Source organism: Camelus bactrianus, chromosome 15 (genome assembly GCF_048773025.1).
Source record: "Camelus bactrianus isolate YW-2024 breed Bactrian camel chromosome 15, ASM4877302v1, whole genome shotgun sequence".
Taxonomy (NCBI): Eukaryota; Metazoa; Chordata; class Mammalia; order Artiodactyla; family Camelidae; genus Camelus; species Camelus bactrianus.
The window spans coordinates 30,363,795-30,383,876 of NC_133553.1; the positions used below are offsets into that span (position 1 = coordinate 30,363,795).

The following is a 20,082-nucleotide window of genomic DNA, read 5'->3' on the forward strand; positions in this document are numbered from 1 at the left end:
GAAAGTAGTTTGGTTTTTAACAAAATGGCCAAAACCTTTATGTCAGATGAAAGTGACGTCCTTCAAAGCGCCCCCTGGGCAGGCATCATTGGTGCCAGTGGTGGGGCCGGAGCTGCAACATTCGACAGACCCCTCTGGGAGAGCCGCCTCTAAGACCAGTTTCTAAGTCATTTGAGGAGGCCAGTCTTCTGACTCCAGGGTCACATTTTTTAAAAACTGTGTCAATTATGTTCCTTTTAGTTCTCCTTTATACTACAGTTAGATCTTTATACTGAAATATTCTCTATTCATGATGGGTGTGGGGAGTTTATCTTATGTATAAATTTCATTTCAAGATAGTAAATAAGATCTTGGAGAACAGCTGCTCTTAAAGGGGAGATTTGCAGCTGATTGGGATGTAAAATAATGTATCTGCTTTGGAAAATAGTTTGCAGCTCTTCAAAAAGTTAAAATTGTTAAAAACAAGACAACAGGCACAACATGGAGTTGCTTATGCTAAGCCCCATGTCACCAAACCAAGGCTTAATTAGTTTTGGCTCTCCCAGAAATGGGATCTTAAACCAGTCAGGCAGGAAATCAGGAATGGCCTAATCAGCTCTAGTTAGATAATCTGACAGACCCCTGTCATCCCCTAAAGGAAAGTAACTTTGCAATAACCAACCTGCTTTTTGCTAATGTAACTTCCTTGTTCCCAGTCCTTTCTGCCTATAAAATTCTTTCATTTTGGACAGCTCCTCGGAGTACTTCTCTGTCTGCTAGATTGGATTCTGCCTGATTGAATCAATTTTGTGCACATAAACTCTTAAAAATTTTACTATGCCTCAGTTTATCTTTTAACAACATAGAGTTACCATATGACCCAGCAAGTCCACTCCTAGGTGTATTCCCCAAAACTTCTACATGAATGTCCATCACAGCATTATTTATAATACCCAAAAGTGGAAACAACCCAAATGTCCATCAATTGATGAGTAAATAAGCAAAATGCGATATATCCATACAATGGAATATTATTCAGCAATAAAATAATGAAGTACAGACAGATGCTACAACATGGATGAATACTTAAAACATTACACTAATTGGAAGAAGCCAGACTCAAAAGGCTACATCCTATATGATTCCACTTATATGAAATGCCCAGAAGAGGCAAATCCCTAGAGACAGAAAGTAGATTCCTGGTTGCCAGGGGCCAGGGGTGTTGGGGAAAAAGGGGAGTGACCACTAATGGGTATGAAGTTCTTTTTAGAGTGATGAAAAGGTTCCAAGATTGATTGTGGTGATGGGTGCACAGCTCTGTGAATATTACAAGTGTCATTTTCTTGTACATTTTATTTTCTTTAATTTAAAAAAAAAATTTGGAAGGGGGAGTAATCAGGTTTACTATTCATTTATTTTTGGAGGAGGTGCTGGGGACTGAACCCAGGACTTGTGTATGCTAAGCATTCACTCTATCACTTGAACTGTACCCTCTCCCCTCATTTTCTTGTATACTTTAAATGGATGAATTGTATGGTATACGCATCATTTTCAATATGACTGTTATTTAAAAAGGGGTGATTTTTTGAGAAAGAAATGACTAGAGAGAAAGCCATGTGTGTCTTTCAGCGTAACAAAAGAGGAGAGAGTCCTCCAGACACAAGGATGTGACCTTTTACCCCTTTGTGCAAGAAATGCCACCCAGTTCTTCCTCCCATCTCTTCCTTTCCTGTGTGTCTTCTTTAATGTTCACACTGGACATTTCACTTCCAACGCTTCTGCTCACTGAACACATGTGGGGTTTTCCCCACCCCAGGAATTCTCTACGGCACCAGCTGGGTGTCCTACAAAGTAATTCAGTTCTGACACTATCTACCTGGAGACAGTGTCAGATCCCACAGGCTATGGGCTCAGTCCCACCAGACTGCTGCTCCCCACTTCAGATTAGTTACAAGCCTTAGGTCCCCAGGTTTCCCACAACTTCTGTCCAATTTGGCTAAAAATTGGTCAGGTTCCCATGACCTCCTCCTCAGGTGTGATTAATTTGCTAGAGCCACTCACAGAACTCAGGGAAACACTAACATTTGCCACTTTATTAAAGGATAAGGTAAAGGCCACAGAAGCACAGCCAGGGGAAGGGATACGTAGGGTGGGGTCTGGGAGGGTCCTGAGCGCAGGAGCCTCTGTCCCGGCGGAGTTGGGGTGCACCCCCTCCCGGTGTGAATGTGCTCACCCACTTGGAAGGGAGCTCCCCAAACCCTGCACTGTTGGGTTTTTACAGAGGTTTCCTCACGTAGGCAGGAAACTGCATTTCCAGCGCCTCTCCCCTCTATGGAGGATGAAGGGTGGGGCTGAAAATTCCTAGCTTCTCGTCATGGCTTGGTCTTTCTGGGGACCAGCCCTATCCAGGAGCCCACCCAGAGTCACCTCGGTGGAACAAGGGATGTTCTTAGTGTTCTTATCACTTAGGAAATTACAAGGGTTTCAGGAGCTCTGTGCCAGGAACAGGGGCAGAAGCCAACATACGTATTTTTTCTACTATCTCACACCGTTCCATGGGCCCCTCCTATGGTGGTCTAGGAAACCCCATCCCATCTAAACAGGCGAAAGAATAAGGGGGTATGATATAACACCTTAAGGAGTCATTTCAGGGGGTGGGGGTGGGGGTGGGTGTTAGGGACAGGAAGATGTGAAAGAATGCTTATTGAATTTAAAAATGTATTAGGAAAAGGTGATGTTTCAGAGATAAAGACTAAGCCAGAAGAAATACAAGAACAAGTTAACACAAACACATAATTACAAACATAGCGAAAGAATAAAGTGTGAAAAGACATAGGTAAAAGAAAAATCACATAGAAAAAAAGAAAGAAAAGGGTTCTAGAGAAAATGATAAAGAAGCTAGACAAGGGAGATCAGAGACATGTTTTATTGACGTCTCCAGAAAAGAATACCAAGGCAATGGAACAAATGAATATTTAAAACCGTAATTCAAGGAAACACTGCTGTAATAAAAGGCTTTAAAATATGGATATCCATATGTTGTAATGCTTACATTAAAAGGGCATTCCATAACTTGAAAAATTGACTCAAAATGTTAAATACTGACAAATATTCCAATACAATCATTGGGCTCTAATTACAAGGAAAATATTCTTTGAGCATAATGCAAAAAGTCCAAATCCAGTATGAATCAAAGAAAAGCAATAGAAAATCAGACTGGCATCGGACTTCTTGGCAGCAATATTTTAATTGAAGCATCACCCTCACGGAAAATTGTGAACCAAGGATTTAATCTTTAGCTAAACTACTGTTCGAGTAGAAAGGCCACAACCAGATTTGAACATGCAGGCACTTACCACAGACCAAGTTTAAGGCAATTACAGAATTGTTCTGAAGCTTCAGCATAAGTCTGTGGCTGTGGTGGGCAGGGGGAGGGTTGACATTAAATGTAAAGAACTGAAAACTATAAAAGATGAGCAAAGAGAGACGAAGCTATATAGTGTCAGATGCTGTGACAGGGTAGAAATAATTCAACTAACTAAACATGGGAGAACCAGAAAGGCAATAGCACAAAATAGAATAAGGTCTCTGACGGCCTCTGGTTATGAGGTGACAATAAACAGTGTCACTTGAAATTGAAAAATCAAATGATGCTTATTTCAGATTACAGAGGTAAAACCCTGAGCAACAAATTAATGGGCAAAGGAGAGAGAGAGAAGTAATTCATAACTAATGTCAGTATGGGATCATATTAGGAAGTTAGGAGACAATATTTAAATATCTAAATAGAGAGATAACTAAAGGTATTCTGCAATAAAAGTACCCATCAGTAATAATCACTAGAACCATACTATGCATCTTCCAAAATGCCACAAGAAGAAAAAGAACAAAAAGAGTCCGTCTAGTGAAAAAATGGATTGGGTATGTACAGCAAATAGTATGTATTTAATGTAATGTGTGAAATGCAAAGCAATTTGACAAACCAGGACCAAGTAAATCATATTCATATGTGTAAGTGGACTTAAATCATCTATAAAGAAAAATATTTCGGTGGGAGGGTATAGCTCCAGTGGTAGAGCGCATGCTTAGCATGCATGAGGTCCTGGGTTCAATCCCCAGTAGTCCCTCTAAAAGTAAATAATTAGGTAAACCTAATTACCTCCCCCTCCAACAAATAAATAAAAAATAAAATTAAAAAAATGAAAATATTTTCAAGGTTAAAAAAACAATTTGGTGGTGGGGAGGGCACAGCTCAGTGGTAGAGCGCGTGTTTAGCATGCATAAGGTCCTCGGTTCAATCTCCATTACCTCCGTTAAAAAATAATAATAATAATAAGTAAGTAAAGAAATAAACCTAATTACCTCCCCCCTTTAAAAAATAAATAAAAATAAAATAAATAAATTTTTAGAAAACAATTTGGTGCTGTATAAAGAAACATACATCAAAAAAAAAAAAAAGGATGGGGTGATTTGTGAGGAAAATCAATTAAAACTTGTGATATAGTCATAGAACGAAATACCACTCAGCAATAAAAAAGGAACAAACTACTGATAAATGTAACAACATGGATGAACCTCAAAATCGTTATATTGAGTGAAATACTCCAGGAGAGTTTTCACAGTATGTATGGTTCTGTTGATGATAACAAAGCTCATCTAGGGTGAGAGAAATCGGATGAGCAGTTGCCCCTGGGGGTGGTGAGAGGGTTGACTAGGAAGAGACCAGAGGGAACTTTCTGGGGTGAGAAAATGCTCGTGGGTTACAAAGGTGTATGCATTTGTCAAAAGCGAACAGAAGGTATTCTCACTGCACACACACAACTCACTCTAGGTAGACTATATCCCGATTGAAAAAAGAGGAGAGAATGGTGGCTACGTTTGCCCCGAAGGAGTCTATGAATTTCTTCAGCGGTCCGGCAGAGCAGGGCAGCTGTCCCCACACATCCAGCCGCTCCAGTGGCACGTGCTACGGCCCCTGCCCCAGCTCCATCTGTGATGACTGGTCCCCAGGGCTGCTGGTGGCCTGGACTTGAGAACCCTGGGACAGTCATTAAAAGGAAACAAATGTCATCAGGGGACCCTGGCTTTTCAGCTGCAGCCAGTGGGAGAGGGTCTGCGGGCCCCTCTTCCCCTAACAAAGCCCTAGCCTCTAGTTGGGCCACTGCCGCCTCCCTTCCACAGGCCTAACTGGGGAGGGGGATGGTGGGGAGGGGAGACAAAAGGGGCAGTCACATCTCCATCTTCCCTTTCTGCTTTTAAAAAGCATCTCGGGTTGAAAAGGCAAGGTTAGCAGATGGCGCCGGTGGGGAAATGAGCTGGGGAGGGGAGAGGCTTTCAGGCCAGCCCAGGCTGGGAGCTATCTGCCATTGTGCCCACGGCCTTCAGCCCACGGCACTCCGCTGAAGTGGGCAGATGACAAAGGCCCCAGAGCCCAGTGACTCTCGGCCCCACATACGTTTTTAGACACTAATGACGGTCAGCCAGGGGTAATGGGATGTGAACAGCCGGGGGGGGGGGTGTCGGGGAATGGGGGGTGTGTGGGGTGTGCGCAGGAGGAGGGAGATGGGGCTGGGGGTGCTCTCAGAAGTTCTCAGGGGCCCTGGAGTCTCTCTTCCACAACTGACCTCCACTGCTGTCCACTCAGGGGCCAGCTGGGCCATCTGAAATAACAGACTCAAAGCCCCAGGGCTCGCCCATGTGACAAAGGAGGGCAAGGACGCACCCCGTCCCCCCCCCCGCCCCCACCCCCATCCTGAGACTAGCTGGAGCCTACGGCCCAGAGGGGTTCTCCTCTCTGCCACCCCCAGAGGGCAAGGCAGGGCCAGGGCGCCCACGGGGATGAGAGGGTCACTGTGGACCTGAGCACCCAGCAGTCTCTCCCTCAGGGAAGATCTAGTAATTGACCAAATTAAGTTGAAAAATGTGTAATGACGTGGAAAGATGTTCACGCTGTTTATCAAGTGATAAACAGCAAGTGGTAAATCAGTATCTAAGGTCTGACCCCATTTTCACAGTTGTAACAGAGCATACAGAAGAGATTAGTAGCCCTGGAGCAAGTGTGCCACATTCTAACAATGCTTACCCAGGGGGTCCCGGGAATTTTTGTTTTTTTCTTTTCCATTTGTCTCTAAATTTTCCAAATGCTCTAAAATAAGTACATAGTCCCTCTGCAAGAAAACAATTTTATTAATAATAAATTTTAAATGAATGATAACAAAATAAATACAAAGCTCCCTCTTTTACATCCTGCCATGGTATCTGAAACCGTCCTATCTCAAAATAACCCTTTCGGTCAAGGCCTTGTCTTAAGGAGTAAAGGATGGGGCCTTGAGGGTACCATGTAGGTGAGTTGAGTCCCATCTCGTCATACTTTGGGACTTTGACGTGTGGCTTCTCCACCAGAGGTGCTTCAGAGAAAATGTGTCACCGTGTGAGAGGCAGTGTGGGGTCACGGACAAGACAGGAACCCGGCGTGACAGCAAGAAAGACTTCGCCTCGGTGGTCAGGCTCAGAGGTCTGAGCAAGGACTGGTCTCTGGAAACACTCTCATCTATGACCTTGAAAAGAGGGCACCAAATGATATCAGCCCTTCAAGGCTAGAGGTGACACTAAGCCCTACAGGAAGGTGAAATTCTGACTTGCTGGTGACAAATGCAGAGCAGGGAGGACAGAAGGGCAGAGGGGAGTCCGATGCAAAGAAGGAGCTGCATGTTTAACGCTGTCAGGCTCTCTCTCTGTAAAGACCAGGAAAGGGGTCGGAGAGACAGCCTGTTCCCCAGCAGGGCCGGATGGTTAACTCCATTCAGAGAGACCAAAGCACCGGGGGGCACCAGCAAGAAGGAAACAAGAAACAAAAACCATAACAAAACATACCTACCGCATCCAAAATAAAATGCCTCAGGAGTCCTGGCCACCACATCCCAGCATCCCACGCAGGACACAATGGGAACAATTAAAAAAAAATTTGTTTATGTCAACGATAATCATTTCCCTCCTTTCAGATCCACAGAGATGTGTAAGTGTGCTGATACCCAGAGCTGGGGGGATGCTAAGAAGTTGACTCTCATTTGCAGCTTGGAATGAGTGAGCAGCAATCTGAATTTTCTTTTCTTTTTTTTTTTTTTTTAATGAGGGTACTGAGGATTGAACCCAGGACCTCGTGCATGCTCAGTATGTTCTCTAACACTGAGCTCTACCCACCCCCTGAATTTTCATCTCCATATTGTCAATGTGCCTGCCCTTTACCACAGCAGCCTCGTTTCTAGGATTTTATCCTAAGAAAATGCACGAAAAGATGCACGAAGATATACGAAGGAAGGCTTTTGTGTTTGTAAGAGTTAAAAAATAGAAGCAACCTAAATACCCATCAACTAGAGGTTGGCTGATTAAGTCACGGTGCTTCCCTGTGCTCGAGTGATGATAAGCCCCAAGAGGGCAGAGCCAGCATCTGCTGCGTCAACCCTGAACACCCGACATGCAGGACGGAGTCCGGCACGTGGCAGGTGTTTGTTCACTGAAGGAAGGTACAAATAAACAAACATAAAATGATGTGGTAAAGCATTCTGGAGGAAAGAGGCTGAGGTCTGGTACTCCGAGTATCCAGAGGCAGTTACAGTATATTGCTGAGTAGAAAACACGGGTCACAGCCCAGCACGATGGATTTGCATATGCATTTGTTTAAGTCTGGGAGGGTTTATAAGAAAACGAAATACAAAAGGTCTGTAAAGAACCCGCTGGAGATATTCATAGTGCTGACTGCTAGATGAGTTAGATGATGGAGGCTCTTCTATTTGCATTTTTTACATTTTCTGACTTTTCTGTGATAACCATGTACATCTTATAAGACAAAACACAAAGTTAAGTTTTAACAACAATTAACGCGGAGGTAAATTCCTGACCCATGGAATCCTTGAGCATAATAATGTGGTTACTTTGCCATTGCAAACTTTGGAGGACTCAGCAGTAAGAACCCAAACAATGATGCTAGAGAGGAGTATTCAGGCTTTATAGTTCATTGTTTCCAAACGGTGAATACTGTTCCATTATAGAGATAATCCACAATTCGCCTGACTACCCAGCTACCAATGGCTGTATATGTTGCAGTTTCTACTGCTCATTTATTCAATAAATATGTATTGAGGATCTATTATGTGCCAGGCACAGAGCAAGGTGCCAGGTGCTGGAAATGCTCTGGTAAACAGAGCAGCCTTTGTTCTAGAAGCTTTTGTTCCAAAGAGAGAGAGTTATTTAAGAAAGTAAGCAATCACGTAAATGCATAACTGCAAATTGTGGTAAGTACCATGGAGGAAAAGAAAAATTCCTAAGAATCTCTAATTTGGGGCAACACAAAAATTATCAGGATTATGATGATGATAATAATAAACATCACAGGGAATGACACAGGCAATTAGAAGCTCGAGGAAAAGCAAAAGGCTGTTTGAGGAAGGAAATATAATTAGAGTGCAAATTTGTCTTCTCAGTGAACAACATTGCCATAGTCCTAATGATTTAACTAAATGTAAAGTATCAGTTTGGGGATTCCATTATCCCCAAAGAGGTAGTAGGGTCAGAGGGAGTCGGTAGATGTTTAAAAATTAGATTAATCAAAAACAGCATCAGAGGCATCTTATTTAGAGAAACTGAGTTAACTACCAGAGAAAGCAGTGGAGAGGGGTTGCCCCTGGGTTAGAGGGCTGGAGGTGGGGAAAGAGATGAGAAACCATTGTTTTTCCTTCATTGATTTTCATTCATTGATTTAGTCAACACTTTTTTACTGAGCTACTTTGATGCCAGGCCTTTTCCAAGGCATTAGGGATACAGAAGTACACAAAACAACCGAAAAATGGAGTTTGTATTCTAGAAAGAGAGAAAAAAAAAGTAAAATAAGTAAGAAAAAATAAAATAAGTAAAATCCAAAGTAGGATACAGAGTGGTATGTGCTAGGAGAAAAAAAAAAAAGCAGAAGAGAAAGATGGGATGAGGGTGGGAAGGTTACAGTTTTAGACAGATGAGCCAGAGATGACGTCACTTAGTGACACGACTAAAGTGGTGAAGGAGGCAAAGGAGAGAACTTACCAAGCAGTGGGAACAGCAAGTGCAAAGGCCCTGTCGTAGGAGTGTTCCTGGTGGGTCTGAAGAACAGAAAGGAGACTTGCGAGGCTGGACTGGAGTGTGCCAGGGGAGAGAAGTGGAAGATGAGGCCAGGCAGATAACTGGCAGTCAGATCAGGGAGGGCCTTGTGGGTCATTGTATCTTCTGGTAATAGTTGATTCTTTTTACCATGTATCTGTATAACTTTTACTTCTATTTTTAAAATTTATTTTAAAGAAATAACTCTGCTAGAGAAAAGACTGGAGGTGGGGACCTCAACAGGAGACTATGTAGGCCATTCAAGTGAGTAATGTTGGTGGACAGGGTGTGGGCAGTTGAGAGACTGTCAGGCCTGAGATTTATTTAGGGGGTAGAATTGAGAGCACTTATTGGCTGAAGGGGTCAAGAACATAGACAGCTTGATGTGTGGTCCCCGAGTGTCTGGCCTGCACAATGGTGTGCCATTTCTCACAACAAAGGAGAGCGTGTGCTCAGATATTGACACATTGAGTGTGAGAGCCCTCTGAGCCCCTTGGGGGGAACCTCAAGAGACCATGGGTTGAAATCCTCATACACTGCTAGAATGTAAAATGGTGCAGCTGCCTTGGAAAACAGTTTGGTAGTTGCTCAAAAAACAAAGCAGAGAGTTACCAAATGACCCAGTAATTCCAATCCTAAGTACATATCCAGGGGAAGTGAAAACATAGTCATGCAAACACTTACACACGAATGTTCACAGCAACATCACTCATAATAGCCCCAAAATGAAAATAATCCAAATGTCCGTCCATTGATGAAATATCCATCCAGTGATAAACAAAATGTGGTTTATATTTATGGTATACAATGAAATTTTATTTGGACACAAAAAGGAATGACATACTGATACACACTATAACATGGATGCACCTGAAAAACACGATGCTACATGAAAGAAGTCAGACACAAAAGGCTATCTGCTGTATGATTCCATTCACAGGAAATGTACAGAATAGGCAAATCCAAACAGACAGAAAATAGATTAGTGGCTGCCAAGGGCTGAGGGGAGAGGGTAACAGGGAGTGACTGCTCATGGGTACAGGGTGCCTTTTTGGGAGTGATGAAAACATTCTAGAATTACACAGTGGTGATAGGTGTGCAACCTTGTGAATATACTAAAAACCACTGACATACACACTTTAAAATGGCAAATTTTATGGTACGTGAACTATTTCTTACAAATAAAAAAAGGAGTTGGCTGAATGAGACTGGAGCCATTGAGGGGTCAGAGCTGCAGGCTTAATGGAGGGAGAGTCAGCATAGAGATGACGTTTAAAACCAAGGAAACGAAGAGTCACACCCAGACAGCACACAGAGGGGAGAGGCAGTGGAGGCCTAGTGCCTGGAGAAAGAGCCACATTTAAAGCTTGGGTGGCAGAGGAGGGGCCAGAGAGGGAGGGAACCAGGATAGGGTAGAGCCCCAGGCTGCAGGGTCCCTTCAAATCTGGCTATTTTACACCACGGTGCCCTCGGCAGTGATTCTGTGTGTCTCTACAAGAAAGATCCTAGAGGTGGAACTTCTAGGTCAAAGGGCATAGGCATTTGTAACTGTGATGGATACTTCAAATTCTCCCTCTCACTAACACTGCATGAAAGCATCAGTCACAGACCAAATCTCTTTCTGTCCTGAATCAGGAGTGAGAGAACCAGGGAGCCTGCCAAATGGAAAGAGGACCGGAGCTGGCTCAGGGTCCCGGGAGAACACCGCAAGGTTGTGGTTGCTGGGCGTGACCTGACGGGGCTGGCAAGTAGCCAGAGTTACTCAAGGAGCTCGGCAGAACCCTAGGCAAGGGGTGATTTGTACTGTGGGGACAGAGACGGCCCAACTGAGATCCCGGGGAAAGGAACAAAGCAGCAAGAGATACACAATGCAGGGCAAGAGTCCTCACTCCGGAATCCCAGGTGGCCACCAAGCTGCTGTGTGACCTTGGATGAGTCACCTCGCCATCCTGGGCTTCAGACAGCTCTTCTGCCAAGTTCAATGTCTATCCAGGAGCCTTTCCCTCTTTAGAACTCTGGTTCCTGTTGAAGAATAAGAATAAATCTTCCTTTTTATCCCAACCACCAAAATCAGGGCAGTTTTTCCTTTGGAAGTTTTGTTCCTGTGGTGCTTTTGCCAATCTCTGTCATGGGTCAGGTGGTCATGATTTCAAGCAGGTTCTGACCAGAACAGCTTAGATCAATTCAGCAAGTATTAACTGAGGGTCCCAGGTGTAAGACCACCATCAATTTACCTGGATGACCTGTCTCCCTGCAGCCACCTTGCACCTCTACAGACTAGTCTCAATGCAGCAATTCAGAGCAAAAGGCAAAGCCTATCACTTCCCATAGGGTCTGTGGGATCTTGCATCCCTAAGGGACCCACACCCCCAACTACACACATACATTCCCAACTGAGCACACACTCCTGCCTCAGGTCCTTGGCACATCCTGTCCCCTCTGCTTTCTCCCAGATGACCAATAGTTCTGCTCCTTCACTTTACTAAGATCTCTGCTCAAAATTAACCTCATTGGAGATTTCCCTGACCTCTTTATACAAAATAGCTCCACGGTCCGTCACTCCTAATCCCCTTATCCTGCTTGTTTTTCTTCACAGAGCTCATCAACACCTTCATGCTGTACTTATTTGTCTCCTCTACTCCACCCAGTCATCACCACCACCGAACTGTGAGCTTCACGAGGATAGGGTCTGCTGTTTTCCCAGTGCCTGGAGCAATGCCTGTGCAGAAGAGGCCCTTGGTGCATATCTGGGGAGAATGGATGGATCCTCCCATAAGCCCCAGCCACACAGACCAGGACCGCTTGCTTTCTGAATAGACAAATAAATAAGACAGGTTCTGAAATCAAGCTAAATTTAAATTTTGTTGTTGTTGTTGCTGCCAAGCTAGGCATCTTTCTAGGCCTGAGTTTGCCTGTGTGACTCTGAAGGTTAGCAGGTCTGGCACAAACTCTGTGAGGATGGGAACCGAGTCCCATTCACTGAGAAGGTACTCAGAAGGGGCTCAGTACTCAATAAATAAAAAGTTGGTTCAGAGAAGGTGCACAGCCCAATGGGACGGGTTGTGTTCTTCACACAAAAGCTGTTGCCTTCAATCTGGGGAGCTGAGATCTGGGTGAGGGAGAAATGGGATTGATTCCTGTCACCGGGAAGGTCCCCAAGCATGTAACTAAACCTCCATGTGACAAAGTCTTCAGAAGAAAACTGGTTTGGTGGTTGCAATCCCCTACAGTAGGGCAGCCCTGCCCTCTGGTGGCCACTTAGTGCAGTGCCATCATGGAAAAACTAACCAAAAACTTAAGGAAAACATTTTTTTCATTCTACAAGTTGCCTGACTCCACAAGAGACAACAGGGAAGACAGAAAATAAGGGAATAAAAAGTAATACACTTGATGCTACTAGAACTTCCACTCTTATGCCAGTTTTATGCCTAGTTCTTTCATTCAATCAAGTTTTATCAGAGTGCCCACCTTGTCCCAGGCACCGTTCCAGGCAATGGCTGTGAACAAAACAAGTTAAAAAAAAAAAAAACTGATTAAATTATTTTTGTGATTACATATTTCAGGCTGCCTACCTATTACTGGTAAAATATATAAGTGAAAATAGTAAGTTTCTGAAAATAATCTTAAAAGGTAACAATATATATATTATAAAGCTGGAGTAAATAAAGTGACTTGGCACACATAGAAGAATAGGCAGAAAGATCAATAGAACACAATAGAGAATCCAGAAATACACCCAACTATATGTGGAAATGTAGACTGTGATGAAGGTGGCATTCCACGAGTTGGGGAAACGGATTACTTGGTAAACAGTACTAGGAAAATGGCTAGCCACTTGGAAAACAAATGCGGATCCATACTTTTCTCCTTCACATCAAAATAAACTGCAGGTGATTCAAAGCTCTAAAGGCAAAAATCGAACCATGAAAGCATGAACATATTTCTTTTGTAACTGTAGAGTAGAAAATTATGATAATAATTCCATAAGCCAAGAAGGATAAGATTAATTAATTTGATTCTAAAAAGCATAAAACTCTCTCATGGCAAAAATATAGAAAGTCTAAGGACAACTGGAAAATTGGGAGAAGTATTTGCAACAATATGAGAGACAATGTTCCAATTTCCTTAAACACAAAGAATGCTCAGAATTCAAAAGCCAAAGATAAAGAATCCCGCAGAAAGAGAAGGCAGAGCAACTCAGAAGAAAAAAGAGATGTGTGTGGATAACAGCTATATTCAAAACTCAGCCTAACGCATAATTTAAAAGATACAAATCAAAATAAGTTGCCAGTTTTTACCTATCAGAGTGACAAAGAGACAGGCCGTGTTGGTGAGGGCAAGGAGAACGAGCAGACTGTGGAAATGGAAATTGGAAGGCCTTTCTGAGAGGCACTGCCGGCAGCTATCAACATATTAATTGCACGTCCCCATTAAACCAGCAATTCCACGTCTAGGAATTGATTGCACTGCAGCATTATTTACAAGAGCAAATCACTGGGAACACCAGGGCGCAGGGCGCTGGGTGCTGGCTCTGGCAGTAGGGAAAGAGCTCCAGTGCACACTTGCAAGTGAAAAGTGCATGTGCCGATGTCTGCGTTGTTTGTTTCTTGAGGTTGCACACATACACACGTATATGTATATGCAACTATATACACACACATATATGTAAAAGCACTGATATGCTTTGAAAAAAAAATGGAAGTAGGCAGAAAAATTGGTTACCTCTGGGAAGTAGGCCTGGTGGGTGCCAATGAGGGAGAGAGGGTTCTGTCTCGGACTTTTCACCTTATGTCCACCTTCACGATTTGAGGTTTTATAATAAGCGTGTATTAACTTTTGCAATAGTGCCAAATTGTGTCCTTGCTGTTGTTGTTGTTGTTTTAAGATCACTCGGGCTGCAGTGGAGTGAACTGACCGCAGGGGCTGTCAGTGGCTTGTGGAGAGACATTTGGTTGTCCAGGTACAAGACACCTTCACAGGTACAAGCCGCAACACCTGGTAGGAGCCTGCTCAGTACCTGGGAGACTGGGTGACACACACTCCTGCCTACTCCCAGTTGACACGAACCACCTTGCTTTGTCTGCTAGATACTGGGGTTCTCAGTCAGATTTCCTCCAAAGAAAGGCATTCAACCACAAATAGAGTTGCCAGATTTAAATTAAAATGCAAGACAATATTTGGGACATACATATACTAAACAGGACATACCAAACAGGGTATATACATATGCTGAAAAATTACCTGTTGCTTATCTGAACCTCAAATTTAACTGGGCATCCTGTACATTATCTGGACATCTTAACTGCAAAAAAAAAAAAAAAGTTTTAATGAAATTAAATAAAAATTTTAGTTAAATTAAGAATAAAATTAAACAAAAAATTAAAATATCAAAGTAAAATAAAATTATTTTTTAAATAATATAAAATAAGATGTAAAAATTTAAAATACAGGGGGAGGGTATAGCTCAGTGGTAGAGTGCATGCTTAGCATGAACGAATGAGATCCTGGGTTCAAGCTCCTGCACCTCCATTAAAAAATAATAATAATAAAAATAAATAAATAAACCTAATTACCTCCCCTCCAAAAAAGAGTTTTTAAAAAAAGATAAGCGTAAAAACAGAAAAAAAACACTTGAAAAAATGATAGAATTTGGAATAAAAAATAAAATGCAAAATAAAAATTGATAAAAATATAAAACAAAAAATAAAAGTAAACGTTAAGTTTTTTTTAATAATAAAATAAATTAATAAAATAAGATACAAACAGAATAAAATAAAATATAAAACACTACACCCCCGGCGGGCGAAGGCGGCCCCTAGCGCCCGCAGGCCGTCCAGCCGGCCGGCGGTGGCGTCTCCGGCCCTGGAAGCGCTCACCTGAGGCTCCGCGCGGCGGCCGCTCACTCCGGGACAGTGGCCCGGGGCCTGCAGAAAGCTCTGGAAGAGCCGCTGCCCCGGGACCACCCTGCCGCGCCTCCCGGGCGGCGATCTCCCCGGAGAAGTGGGGGCCTATCACCCAGGGCCCTCCCCACCCGGCGCCCGAAGGACGCCGCTCTTTGTCAGGCGCTTTTTAAACCGAATCCAGTGTGTTCTAGAAACGGCTTTCTGCCGCTCCGAAAGGAGCGCCGAAGAGTGAGCAAGTGCCGCTCTGTTTCCCGGAAAGTCGCACGCCCCTCCTCGCCTCTGCCGCCTTGTCTCGCTGGGGAGAAGGTCGTGGGCGCCCGCCGGGGCAGCGAGGTCCCGGGACGCCCGCCAAGGCTCGGGGGAGGGTGACGCGGTTGACAGCGCCTCTCGCTGAACTTTGCTGCCCTTGCGTTCTGCCACTCAAATCCCAGGTGACATTGTGTAGGTAGAAACAGGTGGGGGTGTCCTTGGTTTTTCCTACAGATCTGAATGCTGAAAGGCACAGCAGACAATTTTCGCTAGGTTCGGGAAAAGCCAGTCTACGCTGGAAAAGGCCATAATAAAGGTATCATAACATTAAATTAATAACACACAATATAGCTACAGTGCTCCAACCTTACGCCCAGTACTCCCACTCCCTGGGAATTTATTCTAATGAAATAGTTCAAAAGAAAAAAGTGCTATATGCATAATAATGTTCATTTATGGCATTATTGACAATGGCTCAAAAGATCTAGTAAGGAGAATGGTTACGTAAACGATTTCACACCCCCAAGATGGAGCGCTGTGTAGCAGGTAAGTGACTATTGCCAGAGCTGCAGAAACACAGGGAATGTTTACAATATCATCTTAGTGTAAAATGGTTTAAAATGAAATGGTACATACTCATGGCTTACAGCTCCTTAGATTGCTTTTTTTAAATTGCTGTTTTATTTAGCTAATTGTGGCTTCACATGCAGTTGTAAGAAATAATACAGAGAGCTCCCACTTTTACTGTATCCCTGATGGTTAACATCTTGCAAAACAAGGATATTGACAGTGATAAAATCCACTGACCTCATTCAGATTTCTCCCAGTTTTATTACACTCCTCTCTGTGTGTGTTTAGTTCTGTACAATTTTATCTCATTGGAATGGTTTTTTAAAGAACTCATGTGTGTGTGTAGAAATGTGTTGAGGTGGTAGGATTTGAGAGATTTTCTTTTAAATGTTTCTCTTTAATATTGCTGTGTTATCAATTAGAAGAGGAGGAAGGCATGGGCAACAGAGGCAGGTCAAGAGAGGAGAGGGGCCCAGACCAGGGCCGCAGAAGGCCGAGGGGCCCGCCCAGCCGGGCCCGGCCTAGCTGAGTGATCTTAGCAAATCAAGGACAATCCCTTGAGGTGCAGTTTTCAATGGTCAGGTAGGGCTCATTGCCGGCCCTCTCTCTCTAACGGGGCTGCTTCAATGTCGCTTTTGCTGAACTTGGGCAGTGTCATCCAGGCCCTGAGCACAGTCAGTTCCCCAGCCTGGCGGGAAGATGAGCCCTGGGGTGGGGAGCCCTGCTGCTACCAAAAGGGGAGACCTCGCCGCCCTCCCTCTCTCCACCAGGCAAGAGACATGACAAAGGGCTTTCCAGATATTTCCAGCTGAAGAGGCCTTGTGTCTAGAATAGGACTCTCCACCTGGAAGAAAACCCCAAGGTGTGCTTCTGACGGTGTTTCAACACAAGATGCTCTGTGTTTTAAGTCTAGCTCATGAAATGCCTTGTTTGAGAGAACCCCAGGGTCATAGTTCCTCAGATACATCCCGACCGTCACTGTGGTTAGCCTTGCTGTCCCCTCAGCCCAGGATGCACCCCCCCACCCCCACCCCCAGCCTTCTCCTCCTTTGAATTCTTATCCTATCCTTTAAGTCACGGGACAGAAAATATTTTCTGTAAAGGGCCAGATAGTAAGTATTTTACCCTTCAAATATGGTCTCTGTCACAGCTAGCCACAGAATGCATGCGGTGGTGAGCCCATTACATTTTTATTTACAGATGATTGTTACGGGTTGAACTGTATCCCTCACAAGGTAGGTTGAAGTCCTAACCACCCACCCCCACTGTCCCAGTATCTGTGAATATGACCTTATTTAGAAATAGCGTCTTTGCAGATACCATTAGGTTAAGTTGAGGTCGTTAAGGTGGGCCCTAATCCAATGACTGGTGTCCTTATAAGAAGAGGAACATTGGATACAGACACATACACAGAGAGTGCCATTTGAAGACACAGAGAGAAGATGACCATGTGAATAGGGAGGCAGAGACGGAGTGATGCTGCCACAAGCCAAGGAATGCCTAGGGCTACCAGAAGCTGGAAGACACAAGGATCCCCCCTAAAGGCTTCAGAGGGAGTGTGGTGCTGCCAGCACCTAAGTCTCCGGGACATGAGGCAGTAAGTTTGGGTGGTTGTAAGCCACCCAGTTTGTGGCACTTTCTTATGGCAGCCCTAGGAAGCTAATATTGTGCTGACATTTGAATTTCATATGGTGCTCATGTGTCACCAAATACTTCTTCATGTGTCATTAGTGAAGCTAGAACACAAGGCAGGCTTGGGGTTTAGCACAGACATGAGTAGGTGACTGAGTCGGGAGCCTGGGGCAAGGGCTGTCTGGACTTTTCCCCCAGGGACCAGACCTCCCTGCTGCCAGTGCCTCTGAGAGCTGGCCACACCAGAAAGAAAGGAAAGAAAGGAAAGAAAGAAAGAAAGAAAGGAAGAAAGAGAGAAAGAGAGAAAGAAAGGCTTCAGCACCACAAGAGCCATTCTCCATCCCAGCTCATTGGACTGGCGGTGACCCCCATCCACACTGGCCAATCAGATTCTGTCTCAGAAACCTGGTGTGGCGTGAGAGGCTGGGTCAGCTGGGGCAGGTCCCTGGACAGCAGGTTAGGAAGGCTGGGACACAAGCCCTTTAGAGGGGCCATGGCAGAGGCAAGGGAAAGGGACAGATGATCAAGAAGAGCCACAGGCAGCATGCACATGGCCCCAGAGATGGCATGCTGGAGCGAGCAGCTGTCTGGGTGTCCCTCCTTACTGTGACCCCTGCTCTGCCTCCTCCAGCTGAGTGTCCTGAAGTGCGTGACTGCTGATGCCAAGCCCTCCTTGGTATAAGTAGCTTAGGGTTTCTGGGCCTTGCAGCCAAAGCAGCTGCCCAGGGGCAGACTCATCAGGAAGGCAGGACGGACCAACCCAAAGTAGGTCTTCAAAGTACTTTCTCCCATCCAAGGAGGTCCCACCTGCCATCTAGGGCTCAGAGGCCTTACTTCTGCCCAAGGAAGGCACCTGGGGTGACTTCTGGGAAGGAAGGATCCCCCAGATGAGAAGGAGGGAGCTGGGATTCCAGCAATTTCACTGTTGGCAGCATGGGCCAAAGACTAGTACCATAATGTGAGCACTTGTTGACTGAGTACGCATGTGTGTGCTCTGTTGCACACCTGACCTACATGTCTTAATCCTCACAACAACCCTAGGAAGTTGGCTATTGGTTGTTCCCCTTTTACAGGTGTGGAAATGGAGCCTTTGAAGTTAAGTTGATGATCACACAGCTAGTAGAGAGCCGGATTCAAACTCTGGTCTGCCTGCTGCTTCTGCTTTGCCACACTGCACACTTACTATATTAGATCCATATTTCTAGAGTTGATTCCTCAAGCTGCTGTGGCCCTGGAAATATGAGTCAGTCAGTTAGTTGCAGGACAGGGGTGTCAGCATTTCTATTCTAATTTTTCCAAAAGCTGAGCAGCCTCCCAGGGTCTGAGGATCACCAGTCACGAGTATTTTTTATTGACCTCTGCTGTGTTCCGGTCTCCCTGAATAGACTGTGTGCTCTGTGATGCAGGCCCTCTGCTGTCTTCATCCTGGAAACCATGTGTGATGGCATCTGGTTGCTATTGTTTTGGGTTGACCAGCCCCTTTCAACTGCATTTCATTCTGGAAGCAGGGGCTGCCCCACTCCATCACCACCCTTTAGCTGTATCACTCTGGCCTGACCAATCAGGGTACCCAGCTTCTTTGGAGACAGCGACTGTACCCGGTAATGAGATGGTACCAGAGTAAGCAGGACCAATCAGAATTCTTCCCTGAGCTAGATATAAGGCTTTTGGGAGAATTCCACTGGGGCTGTCAGCCAAAAACATGTAAATTCAGGGCTGTCAGTGGCCATCTTTCCCCTCGTTGAAATCAGTCTGTTTACAGAAGGAAGCCAGACAGAGCCAGACGAAAAGAAAAGATAGAAGTGGAGAGAGCTCGAGAGAGCCAGAGTGTCAAGGAGAGAGAAAGCAAAAGAGAGAGACCAGAAGAGGGAGAGAGAGCCGAGGCACCAAGGCCTGGGGCTGGGTCCTGAGGTCTGTTCAATTCTGTGAATAATCAACCCCGCATCCTTCCTCACTCTGAGAGGGCCTGTTTCCTTTTTGTTAAGCATGTGATTCTGTAATATGTCACCCTGACAGAGACAGTAAGATTTACCACATGGGGTTCAAGGGGGTGGAGGATGAGCTGATTAGAAAGTCTTCTCTCTGGGTGACAGCTGGCCGCATCTCCTTGTTGGAATCAAGACAGCCCCTGTGGCACTGCCCCGTTGTTCAGTCTGCCCACTCTTTCTGCCCCTTGGGCTGGATGGTATGTCCTACACAGCCAGGCCTGGAGACCCTGCACACCTATCAGACCTTCCCAGTGTAGGCCCCAGCCATACAGAAATCTGGACTGCAGTTCTTGGGGCCCTGCCTCTCTCATAAACCCCACATCGATCCAGGCATTTCCCCTCCCATCCCTCAACCCTCATACCTCCTCCAAGCTCTGCCAGCCCCCTTCTGTCAGCCAGATAGGGCTCTGTGTTCCTTCTCACACCTCTTGTGACCTAGCGCACGCCATCACTACCCCTCCTCCCTCAAGTGGGCCTCCCTCCCTGCCCATGCCCTCCCCACGTTCCTGGACATTCTCACCTCAAAGTCCCTCCTTCCCTAGGCTGGTCCACAGGCCTAGTGCCTCCTCTGTGGGGGCTCACAGGGCCTGAGAGCCCCTTCCAGAGACATTGACGAGAGAGGCCTGGCTGAG

At 45.1% G+C, this 20,082-nt stretch overlaps 1 long non-coding RNA gene across 1 annotated transcript; it reads right to left on the reverse strand.

The window, feature by feature from the left end:
- Positions 1-9,890: 9,890 nt before the first annotated feature.
- LOC141573399 (uncharacterized) lies at positions 9,891-15,345 on the reverse strand. The gene is made up of 3 exons (XR_012499092.1): positions 14,985-15,345; positions 14,350-14,410; positions 9,891-11,130 (listed from the first exon to the last, which is right to left on the reverse strand). It is a non-coding gene; the product is annotated as an uncharacterized LOC141573399 (long non-coding RNA).
- Positions 15,346-20,082: the final 4,737 nt, after the last annotated feature.